This window comes from Aquarana catesbeiana, linkage group LG07 (assembly GCF_042186555.1).
Source record: "Aquarana catesbeiana isolate 2022-GZ linkage group LG07, ASM4218655v1, whole genome shotgun sequence".
Classification (NCBI taxonomy): domain Eukaryota; kingdom Metazoa; phylum Chordata; class Amphibia; order Anura; family Ranidae; genus Aquarana; species Aquarana catesbeiana.
The window spans coordinates 286,218,208-286,242,579 of record NC_133330.1 but is presented as its reverse complement, the minus strand read 5'-3'; the positions used below and the strand labels follow the sequence as shown (position 1 = coordinate 286,242,579).

General features: G+C 43.0%; 4 non-coding genes across 4 annotated transcripts; all 4 read right to left on the bottom strand.

Annotated features, from left to right (window-relative positions):
• Positions 1–12,830: 12,830 nt before the first annotated feature.
• LOC141104073 (small nucleolar RNA snR60/Z15/Z230/Z193/J17) lies at positions 12,831–12,901 on the bottom strand. Its single transcript, XR_012235456.1, has one exon. It is a non-coding gene; the product is annotated as a small nucleolar RNA snR60/Z15/Z230/Z193/J17 (small nucleolar RNA).
• A 7,550-nt stretch (positions 12,902–20,451) lies between these two features.
• LOC141104044 (small nucleolar RNA SNORD81) lies at positions 20,452–20,523 on the bottom strand. The gene has a single exon (XR_012235431.1). It is a non-coding gene; the product is annotated as a small nucleolar RNA SNORD81 (small nucleolar RNA).
• A 586-nt stretch (positions 20,524–21,109) lies between these two features.
• On the bottom strand, positions 21,110–21,181 carry LOC141104061 (small nucleolar RNA SNORD47). Its single transcript, XR_012235446.1, has one exon. It is a non-coding gene; the product is annotated as a small nucleolar RNA SNORD47 (small nucleolar RNA).
• A 2,903-nt stretch (positions 21,182–24,084) lies between these two features.
• LOC141104070 (small nucleolar RNA snR60/Z15/Z230/Z193/J17) lies at positions 24,085–24,159 on the bottom strand. Its single transcript, XR_012235454.1, has one exon. It is a non-coding gene; the product is annotated as a small nucleolar RNA snR60/Z15/Z230/Z193/J17 (small nucleolar RNA).
• Between the last annotated feature and the right edge of the window lie 213 nt (positions 24,160–24,372).

The window sequence follows — 24,372 nt, the reverse complement described above, 5'->3', positions numbered from 1 at the left end:
CAACCAGAACTCTACATTTCTGGCCACTACCGTGACTGCCATGGCTGGCTTTAGGCTTCCCACTGTGGAGTCCCATGACTTCCTTAACAGGGAGTCCATCCTCTTATCCATTGCTTCAGATAAGACCCCCATGTCCTCAAAAGCTAGATCCGTATGTCTCGATACTTGTGAGAACGCCGCATCTAGCTTCGGGGTTTTATTCCATATTGATGATTTGTCATCTGAAAATGGAAACCGTCTCTTTAAGGCTTTAGAAAAGAATGGTTTTCTTTCTGGTTCCTGCCACTCTTTTTTAATTGCCTCCACTAAGACGTCATGAACGGGAAAATTCTTCTTTTCCTGTTCCCCTAAACCCACATACATTTGATCATGCAGGGATAAAGGTTTTTTCTCTGTTTGTATACCTAATGTGGTATGAATGGCTCCCAGAAGATGGTCAACTTCTTCCAATGAGAGTTTGTAACGGGAGGGTTTCCTGGAATCCCCTTCCAGGGCCTTTCCTTCTGATTCTTGGGAGCCAGACGCTGCGCTGTCAGGCTCCTCGTCTGCCTCCTCCCTAGGGGCAGATGCAGTGCCTGCACTAGTAGAAGGTAGTGCTTGTGCTTTTGGTAGTTTTGTTTGTACTGTAAGAGGGGCAGTCTGCAGCTGTGGGATCTGAAACCCTTCAAAGAAGGTTTTAAAGGATTCAAATGTATTTGATAATTCTTTAACAGAAGCTGCTAAATCACTGCCCTGCTCAGTGGAATGTTCCTGCACCAATTTGCTAATACATTCCTTACACAATGCTTTCCCCCAGGAATCTTTCAGTGTATTTTTACAGGAAGGGCACCTCCTCTTTGAGTTGTGAGAGGGCCTGGCTTTGTCTGTTTTCTGAAACGATATAAAAAGACAAAACCCCACAGATTAACACTACCACAATCTTCTCCTGCAAAAAACAGCAGGTGCACAGCGTTTACCATGTGGGCTTACCTCACCAGGGGCCCCGTGCACCACCCTCTGACACCAGAGGGCACTTTATCCACCCCCCCCTTCTATTTTGTTGGATGAATGGCTCCCGGTGGGGGGGGGGGTTCAGGCCAGGGAAGATCCACCCTAGGCACCGGAGCCTTTGCTGTCTCTACAGCATGTGCAGCTCCTCTCCAGCCCATGCCTGGCTCCTTTTCACGATTCGCGGCCGGAACCGGAAGCCGCGAACCCAGAAGTGCACGCCCCCTCCGCCGGACATGACGTCACCCGTCACAGGCGCCGTGTGGTCCCAATACCCGGCGTGATTACACTGCCAGTGCTTACACGTTGCTTGAGGGTATGGGACGGCTGGGCCTGCACCTCCAGCTACCGCTCTCGGCTATTGAAAAGGAGACCCCCCCCGACCTCCATCTGCACTCAGGGATGTGGGGGTGACAAATCCTCCTCCAGGTTAGTTGTTTGCCTGGACTGCCCAAAGAGCCTCTGCTCCTTTTTTAGGACAACTGCCTGAGCCTCCTGACTCTCCTGGCTTGGTTCCACTGGTGTCTCCCCTCTGGAGGAAACACAATAAACTGAGGAGCCAGCAGGGGAGGAGGAAATTTATAAGAAAGCTGGCGCAGGTGTTTCCTACAGAGGGGAGGAGCCAAGGTCTCTCAGGTGGCTGTCCTTAAAGACGATTAGGGGAAAAATCGTCCGATTTCTCATCTATTTTCCATACCAGATTAATCTTTTTGTCATTGTTAAGCCTCTCTAGAAATTTCTCCAATGAATTCTTATTTCCATTCCACACTATAATATCGTCTATATCTTCCATATGAAATCAACTCGGCTGGCATATTGCTGTATACGGCTTCTTCCCAATATGCCATAAAAGCATTTACTATACTAGGTGCAAACTTCGCCCCCATGGCTATGCCAGTTATTTGTCTATAATAGGACTGGTCATGCCAAAAATAATTATGCTTTAAACAAAAATTGAGGCATTTTATTAGAAATTTCCTTTGTTTACATATTAGTGTACTGTAAGTTCAGGAGCCATTTCGCCGCTGTACATGCTTCATGATGTTGTACAATTTTGTACAGTGAAGACACATCCGCAGAGTCCTGCCTTCTAATACTGATAGTGTATCTAGTAGTTGAAGAGTGTACTTGGTGTCTTATATATGCCTTCGTATTCTGGACTGCCGGTTGAATAAAGTGGTCAATATATTCACCCATTCTGGAAGTTAGTGAATCAATACCATTCACAATAGGCCTGCCTGGTGGTTCTTCTCGATAAGTCCTATACCCACTTACAATCGTTTTGAACCTATCAGAAATTATCATGATGGTTACCACGAAGAGCAAAACTATTATCAGAATCAACGAGAAAGAGATACTCAGACCTTTCTTAGACAGGGAGAGGAGAGATTACTCCCCAGGAAGACATCCTCAGGAATCCCATCGCTCTCCCAAGAGGAGACAAGAAGAGGACAGGGCAAGATACAGCCCAGAAAGAGAGGATGCAGAGCACGGAAGAGAGTCCAAACGCAAAAGAGAACAGTATGAGGAGGAGTGATAAACCTCAGCGGAAAGACAATCACTGCAAACGAACTAGTAGTATTAGATAAAGGACTTAAACGTGCTCCAGTAAGAAATCTAAACAAATTTAATACTTACATAGAGATTCAAAAGTATCAGATTAATATAAAAAAATATTTGGTTGGCAATCCTCGTAAACTTGTGAATGAAGGACAGAATCAAGAACTACCTCTACACAGTACATTGCGTAATAATTCCACTTTCAATCCGCAAGTACCTAACAACCAGCATATTGAGGTCTTCAAAAAACTTGTCTTACAGGACTTGGAAATGTTGAAATTGAAGAGAATCTCCAACCCAATACATATAAAGGAAGGGATTAAACTAACTGAAAGACAAGATATTGTGATACGCCCAGCTGATAAGGGAGAAGCTGTGGTTATACAAATCGAAGGAACAATATTTACGGGAATTGGATCGACAACTACAGGATGAGGAGACCTACATGAAATTGTTGAGTAACCCGACAAGAGATTTTAAAAAACAATTACAATCAGTAGTAAATGTAGGTATTAACAAGGAGATACTTACTAAGAAAGAATCCAGATATTTGATACCAGAATCATGTAGAATACCAATAATATATACCATCCCGAAGATTGACAAAAATTGAGAAGAACCACCAGGCAGGCCTATTGTGAATGGTATTGATTCACTAACTTCCAGAATGGGTGAATATATTGACCACTTTATTCAACCGGCAGTCCAGAATACGAAGACATATATAAGACACCAAGCACACTCTTCAACTACTAGATACGGTATCAGTATTAGAAGGCAGGACTCTGCGGATGTGTCTTCACTGTACACCATTGTACAACATCATGAAGCATGTACAGCGGCGAAATGGCTCCTGAACTTACAGTACACTAATATGTAAATAAAGGAAATTTCTAATAAAATGCCTCGATTTTTGTTTAAAGCAGAATTATTTTTGGCATGACCAGTCCTATTATAGACAAATAACTGGCATAGCCATGGGGGCGAAGTTTGCACCTAGTATAGCGAATGCTTTTATGGCATATTGGGAAGAAGCCGTATACAGCAATATGCCAGCCGAGTTGATTCCATATGGAAGATATAGACGATATTATAGTGTGGAATGGAAATAAGAATTCGTTGGAGAAATTTCTAGAGAGGCTTAACAATGACAAAAAGATTAATCTGGTATGGAAAATAGATGAGAATTCGGTCGATTTTTTAGATCTCAATATCTCCCTACACAATGATAAAGTGATTACCAAAACTCATTTGAAAAGTGTTGATACCAATTGTGACAGACCTAGCCCGGAGAGAGACTTTTGGAGGGAACTGAATGCTAGCCTCTTGCCGATCGATTGTGGGCCCTGGCATTTGGGGGAACGGTGCTCTTTGTGAGCTGTATGCTTGGGGACCCTTGAGGTGGTATTACTGTGGATTCGGGTCCTGGTCCCCCAGGACACAGACTCTGGGGACCCTTGCCATATTGGAATAGTGACCGATTCATACCGTTGGGACTCCTACTGTTAAATGCTAATGTCATCAATTCCAGCTACCTGTCTGTTGTCTGCTAAAATGTGTATTGTAAATAAGTCTCTAGTATGGGATCTAAGAGTCATTAGATCCCCATTGTTGTTTGTGTTAATTAACTCTGCTATTGTGTGAAGAGTCTATACTGTGTTTTCTGAGCTACATGATGGTCAGTCTGGCCTAAAGGTCATGTCTGAGTCATCTAGACTGTCTAAAGGGATTAGTTAATTAGCTCATGTTAATTAGGTTGCAGCTGTATTGTTAGAGTAATATGAGCATGAGGTCTGCGCCTCCTCTTTTATTGTATAAAAGAGACTGTATTCCTGTCAATAAAGAGAGATCCCTGTTTGAACCTACATACAGCCTGCCTGGTGTTTGTTCTGAGCTATCACAACTGGATTAGAACGGCACATAGCTGTAGTTCTAATCCCGGAGCATCGGATGACTGAACCATCAGAAGTGCGATCTGCAATCTGATTCTATAGCAGCAGAGGCGTGTCGGGAGAGTGGAATCGAGCGAGCAAGGGGCTCGTTACACCAATAGCTATTTGTCTATAAACAGTTGTCACTATAAACCTTGGTTATACAATATTCCCAAAGGACAACTGGTTGGGATCAAACGTAACTGCACATATGAAGAGGATTATAAGATACAAGCTGATTTAATTGGTACAAGGTGTAAAGAGAAGGGTTACGACGATATATGGATTAATAAGCAAATACAACATGTCAATGAAATGGATAGAACTGTTATGTTGCATGATAATCCGAAGAAGAGAACGCATCAGGATAAAGCACCGTGTCTGGTAATGTACAGCATAAGGAGGTAGCCAAACTCATTAAACGACATTGGCATATATTAAAAAACGATAAAGACTTAAAAGATATTTTGCCAGACACACCCAACATCATATATAAAAGAGCTCCTACCCTAAAAGACATGATTGTTAAGTCTGTAGTTGAACCTCCCCCGAAGAATAACTTTACGTTATATAACTTCCCCTACATGGGAAGGGCTTCTTCCCATGTAGGAACTGTTACGCATGTCGTCTCACCAAAATATTTCAAGGAAAGAAGTCACAATTCACAGCCACTACTACAGGCCGCACCTATGAGATCAGGGACTTCATAGTTTGCCATACTAAAGGGGTAGTGTACTGCCTCCAATGTAGCTGTAATTTACAGTATATAGGCAGAACAAAAAGGGCACTCAGAGTCAGAGTAAAAGAACACGTGCAGAACATTATAAATGGGTTTCCCAAACAGTGTTTCAAAACACTTTGCCGCAGTACACAATAAAGATCCATCCCAGTTACAATTCTGGGGTATAGAAAAATATAACGCATCATGGAGAGGTAGCCATAAGATCAGGACTATTAGCCAGAAAGAGTCAAGGTGGATATATATTATGAAAAGTTTAGAACCTGGAGGCCTGAATGTGCAATTTGATCTCAACTGCTTTCTGAGTAATTTTTAATCTATTATTATGTTATACATTTTATATGATTGTTTACAGTGGTTATTTTGGAATGCGGTGCTCACTTTATTTCCAGAATACAACAATTATTTTACCTCCTTCTTTGAATTTATCTACATGATTGGGATATTTATGATTAGAGTTTTATCTTACTCCTCCCCTTTTAACGTTTTTTTTGGAAAGTTTAATAATATTTCTCTTTTATACACCGTGCTTATATATACGGTTCATAACAAATTACAGCTGGAACTAGAAGAATCGACATACAGCTCATTTATATATATTTTTTCCTTCTCCCATTTTTTGTTGTATCTTTATTTCATTATATTCTTTTTTTAATTTTTTAATTTTCTATTTTTATTTTCTATTTTTATTTTCTATTTTTATTTGTTATTTTCTATTTGTATTTATATTTATATTTATTTGTATTTTAATTTTGTTATTTTTTGTGGTTTTAATTTGATTTTTTATATATTTTTTATTTATTTTTATTATTTTTTAAAATTTTTCTTTATTTTTCCTATTTCCCCGTGTTTACTCCTTTTTTCATTACCCCTTTACATTTTAACATACACAGGATTGTGTAGCGGAATTTTTATCTGGGTTCGTTCTAATGCTCTATAGAAATACACTCTTGGCCGTCATATTTGATTTTACATAAGCGGAAGTGGCGGCTTTGTTTGAGTAGTAGCCACAAGTTGTAAATTGATGACACTCGGCGTTGATCCTTAGCTTCGGCTAATATATAAGAACCCTGCTCTAGAAGTGTCAGCAGAGATGTTCTCTTTCACAAAATGGCCGCTATGGAGATACAATATTAACTATAGGAAAATGGCCGCGGTTGTGAAATATAGTGAACCACAACAAAAATGGCCGCTATTCCATTTCTGGTTTTACCAGATATAAACATAGGTACCACAGCCAATCCGGATCCCCTGATGAGGTCACGTGATGATGTAACCCGTAGGGATTGGCCGGAGGTTGAAGTATGCCGGAAGTGATGTGAGAACGGCGTCCAGCCGCCATATTAGCTGTTTATGCTTGTTTTTTTAAACTTTTAATGTAAGAGTCCAGCTTTATCTTCTAAATAAAACTTGTTTGTTTATCACTAACCTAATACACCATTGGAGCTTTATTTCTCCCATCCTTACCCATTTCTCTCCCCCCCCCCCCCCCCCTCTCCCCTGGCTGTGGGTACGAGACTACATGAGGACGTGGATGTGGAGCACCCATTCAGGTTATACATTTAGTGGAACGCAAGACCCCCTGGTGGTTGGTGTTAAAACAGCGGAGTAGATTACTGTTTATGCTGATACTTCAAGATATTAAGGTTTTACATCTGATGAAACGGAGGACCCCCTGGTGGTGGAAGTTTGAATAACGGAATAGATCCCTGTTGATTACTTTATGCTGATATATCAAGATATGAAGGTGAGGGTTCTGTGAGCTCATTTATGGGATTATAAACTTGTTCCCAGCCTGCTGTGCAATTTGTTCAAACGTATTCTTGCATTATTTATTTTTGGACCTTCATTGAAAGAATGTGTAATTAAGAGATCATCATAATATTGAATCTTATGCCCCAAGATTAATCAACGTATGGACTAATCACTTTTACACTTTAGTATTCCAATCGAACATTATTTATACAGTGTTTATTTTATTTATTGAGTATTTTTTGCATAATATTGCTGTAGCGCGGAATCACTATATTATATATTATTTATGAGTGGACTGTGAACACTGGAGGATTCTGCTGCAGACAGTTTTCTTCATTTTATTTGATTGCACTTTATTGCAGGGTGCACACTTTGGTTATCTAATTGTTCATCTATCAACTTTTATTTATTATTTTTATAGCTTTATAAGAGATTACTCTGAACACATCTTGGTAGCGCGAAGGCCTTCTATACCTGCACCAGTTCACCATTATAAATTTGTCAGTCTCACCTGTGTGCCTCAGTAGTATTAAAGCACCGAAGGAACTCTCAGTAAGCCAATGCATCCCCACAATACCTGGTATCATCGCTTAGGGTGGGAACTAGTGCTGCCCTGGAAGACTTCTTAGAAAAAGAGTTACCAGGTACCTAACTTCGTTTTCTTCAATCGTCTTCCAGGGCAGCATCCGAGAGGATGTATCAAGCAATACTTACTAGGGTGAGGATAAGGTCTGGAGCACCTTTTGACCAATGTCTGGTCTTGACAGCTGGTCGCTGTGGTAGTGTCTCACGAAGGTACTGAAGCTCGATCATGTCTCTGCTCTAGAGTTGCCACGGCTTTTGGGGGGCAAGGTTTTGTCCCCAAATGGCCATCTGTATGGCAAGGTTTATCCATTGCGAGTCTCGATGCCTGCTTTGTCTTATTAACTCCTGCATGACAATGACATGGCAGTTCTTTGCCAGCCCTTTGTTCTCTCGAGATAAGCTATGAGTATTAAGTCTAGTTTGTTGTATGTGTCTCTTTTCTGCTAGCCATTGCCTTAGGAAGAGATGTGATAACCACATTCTGCATCCTGTGAAAGGTTGAAGAGACTTGGTAGAAAAACTTGGTTTGGCGAGAGGACCATCTTATCTGCCTGGATCAGTAGGGTTCCATCGTGTAAAAAAAAAAAAAAAAAAAAAACACAACATCCTTGAGACTTTCACCTACTCCCCCTGGCCAGTGCTAGGGCCACTAAGAATGCGGTTTTTAGTGTAAGATTTTTATCTGAGCACTCCTCCAGTGGTTCGAATGGAGGAAAGAGGAATCCTCTGAGCACCGTGGAGAGGTTCCATGTCAGAGTTCTGCCGACTTCAGCGGTCTGGCTCTATTTAATGAGATCAGGAATAGCTTTATAAATGGGTCCTCTGCTAATCTGGTGTCCAGACAGGGGGAGAGTGCTGCCACTTGTACCTTCGGCGTGCTCCGAGAGAGGTTCAAGTCTGCTCCCTCCTGCAGGAAATCCCGAATCGCTAGGATGATTCTCTGTCGGAATCCTGTTTGTTTCCGTACCAGGAGACAAACTTCCTTCTCACTCCAGTTATGGGGTTTTCTGCTGGCTAGCATGGGGTTGATCACTCTGTCCGACAGTTTTCTTTTGCAGCCTCACCCTCTCAGTAACCAAGCCAAAAGCTTCATGAATTTGCGATTCGTGTGGTTGACTGGCCTTCAAGATAGGAGGTCCGGTAGGTCTTGCTGTATCTGGTGCGGCTGGAGACAGTTTCTTCGAGTGACTGAACCACGTTCCCTGGGGCCAGTGAGGTGCTATGAGTATCACTGTTGCCCTTTCTTCCATGATTCTTTGGCTCACCTTTGGTATTAGAGTGGTCAGAGGGAATGCATAACATGGCTGGTGTTCCCAGCTTTGCTTGAACGTATCCACTCTGTTGCCATCTGTGGTATCCAGCAAGAACCTTGGCAGTTTCACATTTGTCCTTGAGGCAAACAGATCTACCTCGGGCACTCTCCAGGTTTGCGTGATCCACAAGAGGGTTGCTTGGTTTAGAGACTACTCTGTCTGTTTTATGGTCTTTCAACTTAGAAAGTCTGCCAACGTGTTGCCTGTCCCCTTCAAGTGTATGCCCGAGGTTAATCAGATGTTTGTCTTAGCCCATGACAGAATTGCTTCTGTCAGGCTCAAGATTTCGTCTCTCCTTGCCTGTCCAGGTATGCAACTGTTGTGGTGTTTGACTGAATCCGGACATCTCTCCTCTGGATAGCTGGTTGCAATGCTCTCCACGCTTCCTCTACGGCTTTTAATTCTCTCATATACTAGGAGGCTCAAGACCATCTGAAGTTACATCTCCCCTGTGTACAGAGATCCCCCCCCCCCATGCGTGCCCCCCATACTAGGGTACTAGCATCTGTGGTAATCCTCACAGGGTTGGCTTGTACCCATCTGCGCCCCTCGGCGAAACGTAAAGCGTACGTTAAAGTGTAAAAGTGAGGTTGGCAGTGTACAATGCAATTGTACGGTTTGTAGGGAGGTAAAGACAGAGGTGACTTCAGAGTGCTCTAGCTTACCTTTGAGCTGTCCTGACATGCAGGATCCGCAGGGCAGGGTGGAGAAGCGTCTGACCTGGCCGGCCATCGGGATCCTCTGTTTAGAGAGCCCTTTCTGCTTCCAGCTCCAGCCCCGCCCCCAGCTGACCCCGTGTGGGTTGGTGGACACACCTGCCACGTCCTCTCTGGCGTCCTCCTTACTGGGTTTCCAATAGGGAGGGGGCACATTAAAGGTCTTTTCCCTGGAGGCTCCAGCCTCCACCAAGATGGCCACCGACCGGACCACACGATCGGAAATGATGCATCCGGCCTCTCTTGCTATACCTCCCAGGACCGCAAACAAGGGGATCCTGCAGAGAGGTTTGTGGGATGTGAGCGGAATACGATCGGTAAGCAGGAGGGTCAGCGGCCAGGTCGCCTGCACAGCGAGGGAACCTCTAAAGCACCTGGAGTGCGGGGCTCAGCCGGATAGCCCTCCACCATCGAGGAGCAGTAGCTGTGGGGAAAAATGCCAGCGGCATGTGGTGCAGCTGGGGCGAAACTTCAGGCAGAGCCTTGAGGCTCAGATTGCTGCCCCTGCTCGCCCTCCCAAGGCCCGCTGGGCTGAATGGGATGCTGGTCAGGGAGTCCCCTGCAGAAAGCACAGAGACTGGATAAAATAACACTTTGCAGCCCCTGTGGGTCCGGAGGAAACACAAAACCACTAAGGCACACAGGTGAGACTAACAAATTTATAATGGTGGACTAATGTGTTTCCTGTTGCAGGAAGGAGGAGCCTCTTGGATGCTGCCCTGGAAGATGACTGGAGAAAATTTTTTTACTTACCAGAAATGGCTGTTGCTAGGCAGATCGTCCTAATCTGCCACTTCCTATTGCACGGTAGTATTCATTCTTCTCCTCGCATTGTCTTCTGGGACCTGTGTGTGTGTCCCAGAACACAGCCAGCCATTCACAAAGTGCCGCGCGACCCGCACATGTGCAGGAGAAAATGGGCAGTGAAGCCGCAAGGCTCCACTGCCTGTTTCCCTTAGTTCGAATGGCGGCGCCAGGACCCGATCCGATGGACATATCGGTCTCGGGCTGCCGGCATCGCGGGCACTCTGGACAGGTAAGTGTGCTTATTAAAAGTCAGCAGCTACAGTGTTTGTAGCTGTTGGTTTTAAAAAAAAAAAAAAAAAAAAAAATTCAGCTGGAACACCGCTTTAAGCATTTGTGCATGGTCTACTGACAAGTTAGACTCTTATTCACACTGGAAATCACAGCGTCAATTGCTGGAACCTTCCATCTTTTGGCATTTTTCTCCATTGGAGAGAGAACTGAGAATCTCTTTGAAGGGAGAAAATGCTTACCTGGATGATCCCATTCAGCATAAATAAGCTTTTCTAGTAATGCATGGACCAGAAATGCATGCAAAGGTTGTAAAGGTTTCAAAGAACCCAAGGAGGAAACCGGACTTTCAGCTAACTATTAGGGGTAGTATGAAAGTGGAGCGAACCATTTCCGTAAGGATTTGTACTGCAGATTGTGAGGCTGATTGATCAACTGTTTTTTCCTCCACAGAGGAATAATCGGCTTGTTTTTCCTCTCGATCATCTGAGGGTAATACCTTATCCTGTCCCCAACGTTCCCTTGGTAAAGGGTTTGAAGTGGGGGAGATGGATCTAGCACACTTCCTATCGCCTTGGATGGAGAATGCGATTAAAGCCGCTAATCTTCCTTCTAAGCCCAGCAGGGCAGAGGAAAATGCATCTTCAGTCACGTATACAGGGGCTGAAGTGTGAGAAGCAGTTGCACCACCAATTGGTTCCAAACACTCACCCTGGCTTGCCATATCTGATATCTCTGGAGAGGATGACAGTGTGGAGGCATGACTGGAGTTCCCAGTGCCTGAGGGTAGAACCTTTGGTGCCTTAGTAGTAACCTTGGAAGCCATAGTGCTAAGCACAAAAGCAGAGGCACTCTTAGAACTGTTCTACTTGCTGAGCATTAGTAGGAAAAACAATGGCAGCATAGATTAATCTGATGCTAAACAATAATGTCTTCCTGTACTGAAAATGCCTGTGTACACCCCTCACGTGCTCCACCTGCTCTGGTAGACACTTAGTTCTCAGAGCATCAGCACACAGCGTCTGACCACTTTAGCCACACCCCTTCCCTGACGCTCTCTCCTTTCAAAATGTAAAAATCTCTGTCCGCGCGCGGACGGCTGCGGGTCTGAGACACAGACCAGAGGAGGCAGCAGCCGCCATGCAGCGATACTGTCCTCCTTTGGAAGGGCTTCTTTTGCATAGGCAAGTAAATGTTTTAGCCAAGAAGCTGCCCCGCACAAATTCTGCTACAAACAATGGGTACGTAGATACCATTGTTGTATTCAATTGACAGTTTCAACAGTCCAGTGTTTACACAGCTACAGTAAACAGGTATATTTTCTGTTTGGTAACTGTGGTAAAACAGCCTGACACATAAAAAAGGGGGATTCAGGCATAAGTCACATCATCATGCTTTAAGATCGGAAGCCACTCATTATAGAAGAAAAGGGGCAGTTTAACTAATTTTCTAGCAAAAGATTTAGTAAGTAATAAGTTACGATTCAGCTACAAAGACTCAATCAAGTCAGATAGAGTTGGTGTAAGCAGGGGCGGTCCGTGCATTAAAGGTGCACGGGCGCCACCCCCTCTCTCCTGCCACCCCCTCTGTGCACTATGGATAGATTCATGCATTGCATGAATCTATTCATGGCCGCCGCGGCCACCTCCCATTCAGACATACGGTCCCTTTTCGGGCGCCTGAATTACAGTGGCAGGGGGTGTTTTTGAAGCACCTGATTAAAGCCATAGGCTCTAATAGGCGTCAAATCGGCGTGGCGCTCGCAGTTCACTCAGCTGTGTTAGGAAAGTGAATATTCGCTTTCCTAACACTGAACCACCTCTCCACCAATCAGGTGCTCGGGTCTGTTACCTGATTGGCTGAAACGACAGGCGCCACTACTGGACGCCTATCAGGAGGAGTGGACAGGAGTCGGGAGATGACGGCAGGAGACTGGCTTGAAGGACCCCGCTCGCTGCTGTCACCCGCTGCCCCACCAAGACAGGGCAAGTGCCGGGCAAACAGCGAATCACACTGGCAGCATTTGATGGGCACAGTGGCTGCAATTGATGTCTTTTTTTCAGAATTTTTCAGTTTGCGCTGCCCCAAAAATTTTGAGCACCAGCCGCCACTGGGTGTAAGCCAATGAAATTGTGACAGGCAGTGATCCAGTTGGTGACATACACCCAAGACAGTTTGTAACCCAATGAAATTAGCCCCTCCCAGGAGACAGACACATCAGATAGGAGCGAAAGACAAGCTGTGTTCATCTGCTGAACTATGCAGTCATCATGGTGTCTGATATTTGATTTCTGATGTTGAGATGTAAAGCCTTGCTATAAAAGATCTAAACCAAGCACAGCTTGAATCTACAATAGTTACATCAGTATATTCGGCATATGCCTTTGTGCCACCCTAACAAATTCAAGTGATATTTCAGTTTCAAGAAACAATCAATGATCGATGGACAGGCAGATCTTGCAGGGCTCATATTGACCCACGGTGATAAGCAATTAAAAGGTATGTCATTTCTATTAAAGTGTAACTAAAGGCTTTTAGTTTGGATAGAGTGGAGGGATTAGAAGAGCTGTTAAATTTTATTGCCATATGTGACCCAGTTACTCTCTCATAAAAGGTAAAAACCTTTAGTATGCAGCTCCCCCCCCCCAAAAAAGAAAAAAAAAAAAAAAAAAAAAAAAAGCTTACCTGATGCAGATCTTGATCCAGTAATATGCATGAGAGCAGCTGCTCCCAGCTTTCTGCCTCATTGGCTCAGACGGCAGCGGGAACCTTTGGCTCCAGCTGCTGTCAGCCAATGAGGAGGAAGCAGGGCTGAGCCCCTTTGTCTTATGGCCAAAGCTGGGCTTCAGGAGCAGGCACATATTAATGCACCGATCACAAGCAGCTTGCTATGGAGGCACTCAGATGGGAGGAGCCAGGAGCACAGGCAGGGGAGAAACAGGGCTGTGGCCGCTCTGTGCAAACATTTACCTTTATGTTCACACTGGTGCGATTTGTCAGCTCCAAATCACATGACAAGTCGCACCCCTTTGTTGGCAATTGAACTGTTCAAACTGCCACGACTCATGTTGCAGAGACTTTGAAAAAGGTTACTGAACTACTTTTTGCCGATTTCTTTGTGAATTGCATAGACTAACAGTTGCAAGCCGCAAAAAAAAAAAAAAAAAAAAAAACACCTCCGACTTCTGTGGCTTTCAAATTGTGCTGAAGTAGCTGCACCAGGGCTGAGTATCACTTAAAAGACCTAATACAACTTATAGTAGCCAGGGTGCTATACTATAAATTCCATATTCTACTATGAATAGCAGTGCATGAGGACTCTACAGAACAATTTGCACAATCTGCTAAGCAATTATAAAATCATAAGTTACAAACCTTGTGTCCCTTCACAGCTATGGGTCATCTAGGCATAGAACATCTTTGATCTAAAAACAAAAAAGACCAACTTTAGGGCAAAATGTACAAATGAAAGGAAGCCTATTTTCTACACTGCAACAGAATAGATTTCCCTCAGTCTTATTCAGATTACCATTGATAAATTTCAAGTCATCATGTACAGCGTATGTTTCTCATATCAGGCAGAAAAGACATCAACTTACCCGAGTAGTGTACTGCACCCATGAAGGACTGGGCTCCACATCTAATAAGAAAAAGTTAGCGGAAGTGTACACATTAGTGGGCTCTTTGCTGCGTCCCTTTGTAGTGCCCAAGAACATATATTGATGGTAAGCAACCAAAAGGAGTTCCCTAATGGGACATCAAAGGATGGTTTCTGCAGGCCAGAGAGGAACCAGTGAAGATCCCAGGGAAGCACATGATGCTGGTCTGATGTCTGATCTGAGAGACACCTTGAGTAAAGGGCAAGCGAGATACTTCTGGAATAAGATGGATAAGTGGATGTAAATCGGATTCATGAAATTTGACCCAAGCACATATATCTGTGGTAGTTTTACGTATCTCTCGCCAAAGCCCTATATGTCTTTCTGCTGCTCCATTCTTCTGTTAGCATAAGTTCTAAAAAAAAAAATTAAAAAAAAAAAAAAAAAAAAAAAAGCCTGAAATTTGTGTCAGGGTGGGTGCTATAGATTAGAGAGCTGCTATATTCACAGCACATTCCTTCCTTCCAAGGAACTGTCACACAGTGGGGGTTATTTACTAAAGGCAAATCCACTTTGCACTACAAGTGCAGTCGCTGTAGATCTGAGGGGGACATGCAAGGAAAATTAAAAAAAAACAGCATTTTAGCTTGTCCATGATTGGATGATAAAATCAGCAGAGCTTCCCCTCATTTCAGATCTACCCCTCAGATTTACAGCGACTGCACTTCCAAGTGCACTTGTAGTGCAAATTGGATTTGCCTTTAGTAAATAACCCCCAGTGTATGCAAAGACTCTTCACTGCTGAACAGGAAGAAAAAAAAATTCTATCATGATGTGAACTTTCTAAAGAATATAGCAAGCTGAAGAAAGCAGATAAACACATTAACCTAGAGGAGTTTTACATGTATATCTATCATCCAAGGCTGTTCACTTCACAATCCACTTGGGCCAAAAAATCTGCCTTGACTGTAGAAAGGCTAGAATGCAATGTAGAGTAATCTCAGGGGTGTTACACAGCCTGCCTACACCAGGTGATATATTTATGGGTACTGTAGTATATGCGGCTTTTGTCTCAGGAAGGTGAAAAATAGAGTCAGACATACCTCACCTTCAAGACCTGGATTTCAAACCACCATGCCATTAAAGTCAGCTGAAGGCCTGAAGAATCTGGACAGTCCTTGAGTTGTCCGCAGATAGTTTTAATTAATCCTTCAGAAGTAAGCAAATACCCTATGAAAACAATGCCTTGACTCCTTAGTAGAGCCCGTAGAGGTGCAAACATTTTTGTAAATACTCTTGGAGCCAAGCATAAGCTGAATGCCAGTGCCAAAAATTGAAATGTTGGCCTCCTGAAAAGTATAGACATGCTGATGAGGTGGTGATGTGCAAGTAAGCATCATAAATGTCTGCTGATGCAAGAGGCCTCAGAAGCAATTACTGGAACATGATAGTATGATTTGTCAGACATTTACTGCCCTTCAGCAGATTAGAGACAGGAGATCCATGGAATACTTTACAGCTAGACTGCGTAATACCCCAAGTTTTCTGCTGTATGAGATACTTGGTATGATTACTTAGCTCTTAACCGTCTTGGGCTACTACACAGAGTGGCTTCTTTCCTCTCCTCGGGGGTCTGGCCAGTGGCTGCCCATCCATTAGGGGCACACGGGTGCTGCCCCATTAATCTACTTACAGGGGTGTCGGACTATGTATTCCAATCGGGCGGGGGGGGGGGGTATTTGGCACATTTGATTAGAACCAGAGGCTCTAATAGGCTGGGCTTAGGGCAGAGCCCCGATCCCACCCAGTTGTGTGACGATAGCAATTAACTGTTTTCACACTAAATCTCCTCCTCACCAATCAGGAAGTGGGTCGTGAGCCCCATTTCCCAAAACATCAGGCAATCCTATTGGGCACCTATGAGAAAAATACTTGGGGAGCACACAATAAAAGGCATTAAAGATGGTGCAGCCATACAAGCGGAAAAAAAAAAATATATTACAGCGCATACAAAAATTACATTTAACTCCTGCAAGGCAATGTAAAACACCTGAACATTTTCAAAAAAATATGGGGATTTAGTCACACCATATGACTATATAGTGCTTAAGCCCACTTACTGCATCTAAGTACCCCATTGTCAGTGGGTCCTACACTATCCATAGAATGAAAGATCCTGCTTCTCTGAACCATGGGAGAAATAAAGGACTCCTATATCACAGGTGGACACACCAGAGCTGCAGCCTACCACCTAGATGGAGTAAGTGCCAGACCGAACGGCAGGCTGTTTTTTTTTTTTTGGGGGGGGGGGGGGGGGTTAACCCCCCCCACAAAAAACCCACCACTGGGTCTGGCTACCCTCTTTCCTCTCCCAACACTTTACCCTTTCTCCATGTACAGTATTGCTGCACTGTATTGACGTGCATCAGTTGATTGACCTGTTGTATTATATGCTCTTATAGGGCTGGTCCACTGCTGTGGCTTCAGCGTGGGTTACCTCAATTACTTGGGAAGTAGGATTTTTTTCGTCATACTCGCCTGTAAAATTATTTTCTTTGAATACATCACAGGACACAGAGGTAGGCTATTCATTACTTACACACCATCTGTAGGTGAATGGACACTGGTAGATCAAAGTCTTAGTAAGAAACAGTCTTGCGAGCTACCATGTGAAAATCCAATATGCTTGTACCAAATAAAGTTTTATACCAATATAATGCTGAGCTATCCAAATAAAGTCATAAGGTAATCATACTAAATCCTAATATTACTGACTGCAGTTAAATAGTGGTGGTGAGATATTCAATTCCTATGTGAAAAATCTAGAACATAACGCAATCTTATGCAATTAAAAGTTGATCATAAACCATTAAAAATCGTAATCCTCCCAATGACAACCTGTGTAACACCGATATATATATATATACACACACATACATACATACATACACACGTTACATTCATATGCAGTAGAGAAATTTGCAACCCTGTGCAATAATTGCAGACAACCTGTAATTCACATCAATATAAAAATAGTGACCCATGTTTAAAGTGCTCGTGCCAAACGAATTCATGCATTATTCTGTCCACAAAAATCGCAGCATAAAGTCCATGCATAACTACTCTTCTGGTACCCATTGCAGCTGATAAAACCGTAAAGTGCTCGTGTCCTCTCGTGCTCCCCTTTGGTGTATGCGCTCACCTTAGAGCATGTGACCTTGCACCTAAGCTCAGTCAAACCACACTTTTAAATCGCCTCTGGGTTTATGGTCAGCATTCAGATCCTTGGATGGTTGCTTGCAACATTATACATATGGAAAAGAGGAAACTGGACAGTGTGTTAGTTTTAAAAGTTTTATTTAAACAATATTCCCTCAATTAGGGTACTCACATTTAATAGGCACTATGAGCACACCACTCTAACAAGCCGCTGTACTGGTGTCCTCACCAGCTCTGAGAACACTGTCACACAAACCATCCTGTCCCCTCCCCAACATGTGTCGATACTGGTAAATAACGTATCATCCTCACAGGGAATTCTATTGGACGGTTGAGATGTCAATTTTATAGCGTCATCGTGGCCATTTTGTTGAAGATCAGAAATTCACTAATTTATTGTAAGCTTGCGGCCATCTGATAGGTCGGAACGCTCCACACTACACGCCGTGCATGGTGACCAAGCACAGTATCAGCGGCATACTAACATCAGTTTATAATTTCTTATAAAGCACTCAGCCTAAAATTAGCCTATATATCCCTCTACAGGTTACATTCAAGATGTTATGCAAGGACAGGAAGTCCTCCCCTCTATAACTCCTCCTATACAGGAAGTACTTTAGTAGCAAGCACAGAAGCCTCAAAAGAGGGAGACCTGTGTCCTGTGATGTATTCACAAGACAAGGATTTTACAGGCAAGCATGAAAAACAAAAACCTAACATAAATCACAGGACAGTTAGGCTAACATTACTTACTGGGACATCCCAGAGCAATAGCTTTGAGGAAGACACCCTGCCAAACAAAAATAGAGCAGCCAAGGATTCAGCTTTCAGTCATAGTGTACTACAGGCTGGCGTTTAAGTCTGATTGCCAACATCTACCTGATAAAATCTGGTGAACTTATGCACTGAAAACCAGGTAGCAGCCATATAAATCTGAGCCACAGATGGCTAAAAGCCCAGGTGGTTTCTACATCCCTGGTAGAATGAGTTCTCACCCTGAAGGGAGGAGCCTTATGACTCAGACTAAAGGCCTGAATGATCAATGGTGGACCCAATTGGCAATAGAAGATGCCTGCCCCTCCGGTGGGGGGGGGGGGGGAGAAACACACAATGTTTCGATTTAAATGAAAGACCAACATCGCCTTTGGCAAGACGGATGGAAAAGGAGTTAACATCTTGGCATGGTGAAGGATTTGGTATGGTTCCCTACATGAAAGGGCTGCCAATGCAAACACCCTTCTAGCCGAGGTGATGGCCAACTTGCGTGACAGCAAGACTAATGGAATTTCCCTGATGGGCTCAAATGGTTGCTTCTTTAACACCAACAGCACCAGATTTAGGTTCAAAGACACATAGGTGACCTAATATAGGGGAGGGGGCAAACGAGTTGCCCGCTGCATAAAAGGTTGACTAAAGGCGTTTGGAAGAGAACCGACAGGGCTGAAGTGTAAACCTGACTGTACTCAAAGCCAACCGATTTCCACAGCCAACTGTAGAAAAGAACTCTACCAATCATATTTGAGGGTGCCATTTTCTGGCTTTACACCAAGCAATACAAGTCTTCTAGACCTTATAATAGATCTTTAGTGACTGCTTTTCTGGCATTCACTAGGACAGACACCAGTCACGAGATGCCACACCTTTAACATCCTGGCATCAATAGCCATGCCCTCAAAAGTAGAAACTGTAAAATTTGGGTGGAATTTAGAACCTTGACAGTAGATTGGGGCGGCATGGAAGCCTCCATGGCCTTTCTATTGCCAATCTCATGATATCTGGAGGAAAGGCTGTGCCACCAGGATTTTGTCCTTGTGTGCAAAAACAAAACCCCTTCCTGTATTGGAGGGGTTATATAGGGGCAGATTTCAGTCTACTAGTGTCCATTCACCTAGAGATAGCATATAACCCAGTAATGAATAACTTACCTGTGTCCCGTGATGTACGATGAAGAAAACCATTTTTTACATTGGTCCATGCATGTGAAAACTGCGGGCACCCACGATCAACGTTTACAACAGCTGGTCCCCATTCTGTGTACAAGGCAAATGCCCGCTCTGACAGGAGATGTCAGATCTTCTGTTCCCAGTGATCAGGAACAGTCTGTCATGTCCCCCCAGTTAGAACACCCAAGGAACACAGTTAACCCCTTCCCAGTCATTGTAATATACATTGATCAGTGCATTTTTTATAGCACTGATAAATGCAATAATGTCACTGGTCCCAAGTGTAATTTAGAGTCAGATTTGTCACAGCAATACCGCTAAAAATTGCCACCAGTAAATAGTTTATAAATCTATCCTGTAGTTTGTAGACGTGATAACTTTTGCAGAAACTAATTTATGCCTATTAAGGTTTTTCTTTACCAAAAATATGTATTGGCCTAAACCTGATTCAATTTCTTGAATATGTATAACAGAAAGTAACATTTTTCCAAAATTGGCACTTTATAGCACAAAAATATAACCACAGAGGTGATCAAATACCAACAAAAGAAAGCTCCATTGTGGGAAAAATAAAAAAGTAAAATTGTCTGGGTAGTGTCACACGATGCAGTGCTGTATTGCAAAAAAATGGCCTGGTCAGGAAGTGGGTAAATCCTTCCCAGGGCTGAAATCATTAAAATGTGTAATAAGTGTATGAAATGGCATCTTTTATATACATTGCTACCCTGACAAAAAAACACCCCTTAAGATAATTTCCAATGTAGCACTTCATCTGTAGTGCTGACAATTGCAGTATAGCATTGTTAACCCAATAATTTACACATTTGCACAATTAAGAAACATGCACTTTTACAATTTAGTTTAAGTTTATTGTATTTGGTCATTTAGCATGATAGCCAGTATACAGTATGTCCTGCCAACACTTCATAACATTTACTGTGTAGAACCAAGGATTAACAGCGCTGCTGAGAATGGAGCTTCATCCACACTTGAATCTGTAAATTAGAAAACAAAGATTTTAGTGCAATGTTAAAAGTGCATAGAACAAGTGTTAAGAATGTTCAGTCACAGGGAAGTCAGTACTTTTACTTTCATCTTTAATCAGTGAGAGAGTTCAAAGTGTTTGTCATCATGCATCCCCATAAAAAGAACAGTTTACATAGCACACTTACAAGATAGATCTGGACACCCAGCTTGGTACGCATATCCTGATACCTGTGAAAAAAAGCAAAAAAGTGTTAATGCCTTTGTGAAGCAGACCTGCACAAACCTCTTCATGGGGGGGGGCATAGCCCCTGCATTTGCCTAGGTGATAAGGATATCCCCCTAGCCTCCTGGGACACCCATATCACATTCCAGGAGGTGCTGCGTATAATAGCACATGTGAAGTGTTATCAAGGGGCCATGGTGCAAGATACCACTTCATACCTTTAGAGGTCTAGTGGAGTCCATGCCTCAGGTTGCTGTTTTGGTGGTAAAAGGTGGCCCTGCCCATTATGTGGGTGATCAGGTTAGGGCTGATCGTTGTACATGCCTTGAAAGTCACATGCTCACCCACACCTAGGTCTCACTTTGCTCCTGGGGTCTGAGCAGAGATGGCAAATGGAAAAGGAGACCATAAGTTACAAGAGCGGATTTTTAAGGGATCTTTGCTTGCATGGCAGAGAAAGGGTTACATGCAATATTGTGCTGGCACAACAGGCAATTTACTAACATGTAGACAATGTAACCTCAGAAAAAAGTGGAACGGTAATGGTGAAATCAGGTTTCATATGGCAGAATCGTTTTCATCACTGGTTACAATAAATTTGAGAAATTGTAAATTCTACCTAAACATGCTTCACTTACCATAGTTGCATCTTGATTAATACCAGCTTGATCATTACCAAAAAGGAAACCTGAAAAGCAAAGTATACTGTTTAGGGAAACATTTGGAATGGTTTGACAAGATTTTACCTAGTCTTAGTCTGCATCAGTGAGTCATATTGTCCTCAAAGTGATCAGAGACCTGATTCTTAAATTCATCATTTACAGACCATTGAAAAGTATTTACATGCACCAGTTAATCATTGTAATATTTGAAAATGCCACATGTTAAAAAGCTTTAATGAAACTGCTATTTGCAATTCTGACACTTAGTTCTAGGGCAAGTCTAAGCCACCCCCTCAGAATAAGGCTTTGTTAAACCAGGCAATGGCTCTATATAAAAAAGATGCCACGACTGCAATATTCTCAAAATGCAACTATTGGGCCATTGCTGTGGTCATTACCCACATCTGACTTAGAGTTTTAACACCATTTGCATACTAGCTCCAACTCAGTGGACTCCTGGATACTTAAAGTGGCATTCTGCCCAAAAGTGGAACTTGCACACCCTCTCTCCCTCCCCGACCCCCCCACAGTGACACCTTTGTTTGACAGGTCCCCTTTCCCACTTCTGAAAATGGGCCGCAGCCTGACCTCCCAGAAGTTCAACCTCCTCCTTCCTCCGCCACACCAATTAGAAAGTGCAGCGTGCTTTGCACACTAGGGATCCTGCTGTGAAGCTGAAAGGCTTCACTACCGGGTTCCCTTACCAGGAATGGCAGTGGCAGCACCTGGGATTTCACCCAGGCTGAATCTTTTTTTTAAATGGAACTCCATTAAATTTTTTTTTTTTTTTTTTAATAAAGTCCTGCTAGGTAACTTTAGGCTGGCCCCTTTTGCCGACATAGCCATATAAGACATTAAAAATAAAGTGCCTACATGGTTTAAAATCCAGCAATACTGTCTCACCCCGTTCTGCACATGCTCTCCATTTTAAAGGCACTGCCAAGTTTATAGAAACCTGCCAACTGCCTTTAAGCTGAATTAAACCCTCCTATCCTTTACAGCCAAGGAAGCTGCTTCTCTTCGATCTGCAACTGCCATGGTGCTGCACATGTAATCAGAAGAGCCATTTGACAGTTGGTTTAGCAAAGCAAATATGAGTTGTCAATTCCAGAATAACTTTTTTGAAGCCTAAATTGATGGGTTTAGTTCTGCTTTACAAATTTACTGCTGTTCAGGGGCTCTGGGCTTGAGCAAAATGGCAGTCTCCAACAGGAACAATGCTGGAGGCACTTTACAGAACATACCAATTTTGGTAGCTGAATGTTCCTTGCTAAAGAACTTTTTTTTAAAGTTACAGGTATACCCTTTGGTTTTATCAGTGATTCTTGACCATCATGACTTCTGGCCAACACTTTGAATCAAAAGCAAAGTCCTTAATTTTTATCAGCATAGATTTGGCACAAACTGTGGATGTAAACATATGCAAAGCTACACTACTGAACATTAAATTCTGCCAGGATAAGATATGCACCGTTTTAGACTAGTTACCAACCCTCAAGTGGAGCTACACAAGTATAGTATTAATTGGAAAATGAAACTTGTTAGCTGACAAGGGTCAAAACTAAAAGCAGTAGTAAAGCCCGCTTGGTGATTTTCGACAGGTAAGCCTATAAGGCTTACCTGTAGGTTAAATAAACCTAAAAACCAAGCACCGTTTAGGAGATATTCACCCTGGATGCAGCCAGCTATGTCACCGGTGCATGCACTCTGAAAGTCCTGCATACCTTGCTAGACCTTCATGACATCACTGCAGCTCAGGCCAATCATAGCTGAAGAGCACAAACCCAGAAGATCAGGGAAAGAAGTCAGCCCTTTCAGCAGTAACAGCAGTGCTGGAGGGCTTTGTTCCAAGGTAAGCTTTTCATAATGTGCTAGTATACAATGCATACTACCACATTATGCAAATGTCTTACAGGTGAAAAACAAAAAGCTGTGGTTTACAACTGCTTTAGAGTGGAATACCTAACACCAATTCCCAAAATGTCCCTTCCCCTCCCGATACCTGTCTTACTTAGTGGATGTAAACCCGAATTTTTATTTAATGCTTGTACAGTATAGGATTTCATGCCATCTGTGCCCAGTCTTGCCCCAAAGTTAATCCAGCTCTGAGCAATCCTCTTTTCAGTAAGATAACTGACAGAAATAGTCAGCGCCCCCCCCCCCCGTGAGTGACATATGTAAACAGTCTCCCATGCACAAGCCTGAGAAAGACATTCTTTGTACTTCAGATCCCTTCTCAAGCTCTCCCACGATTGGCTGCTCCACACCTCAGCATGCTGAAGTCATGTGGTGACCTTTCTGGGATTTGACTGGATGTTGGTGATCATAGCAGAAGTTCAGTGTAAGAAATACACAGGAGAAAATGCATATTGACAAGGGGAGTGTAGAGGTGGGCGGGGAGTCTACTGACATCTTGACTCCACCCACCGAGCTCCAGACAATAGACCCCCCGACAGAATCTGCAGTTTTTCGGGTCTCATAACAGACAGAGGGGTGACATTTGACAGGCAAGGATAAATGCAGGAGGCATGTATATCCTTATAGATAACCACCATGGCAGTAGTTTAGAAATGAGTGGGCTTACATCCACTTTAATGTGAAGAAAAACAACTTGTACACGGGTGAGGCAGGAAAAGTAACTGGAGGGCTATTGTTAGGCAGGAGGTCACCTTAATCAAAATACTCTGCTGAGCCAAGTTTTTTGCAAGCACAAATACTTACCACCTTTAAAATCACCCTCCCGACATGTAAATGGTAGCCAGGCCTACAAAGAAACATACCAATGAGGTCAATATTGTGCTTGTGCTTAAGCAAGTGATAAAGATTCTAAAAAATGTATCAGATAGGAGCGAAAGATTGTTCTTCATAGCAATCAGCTGAACTATGGTTTCATCATATACAAATATCCTATACATCAATAATCAATGAAATATTTACCCACCTCTTTTAAGTGCCAAGCTGGCATGCAAACTAGCCAGGCCTACAAAGATGCAGAGAAGAGATTAGTTTATTACAGTTTTTTTAAATAGCTGTGCAGAATTTAAAGCTTTAAACTGCTTATGACCCTAGGGCAAATTGTTTTATTCTGTGCTAAAAGGTTATATTGCCACGTCCAAAC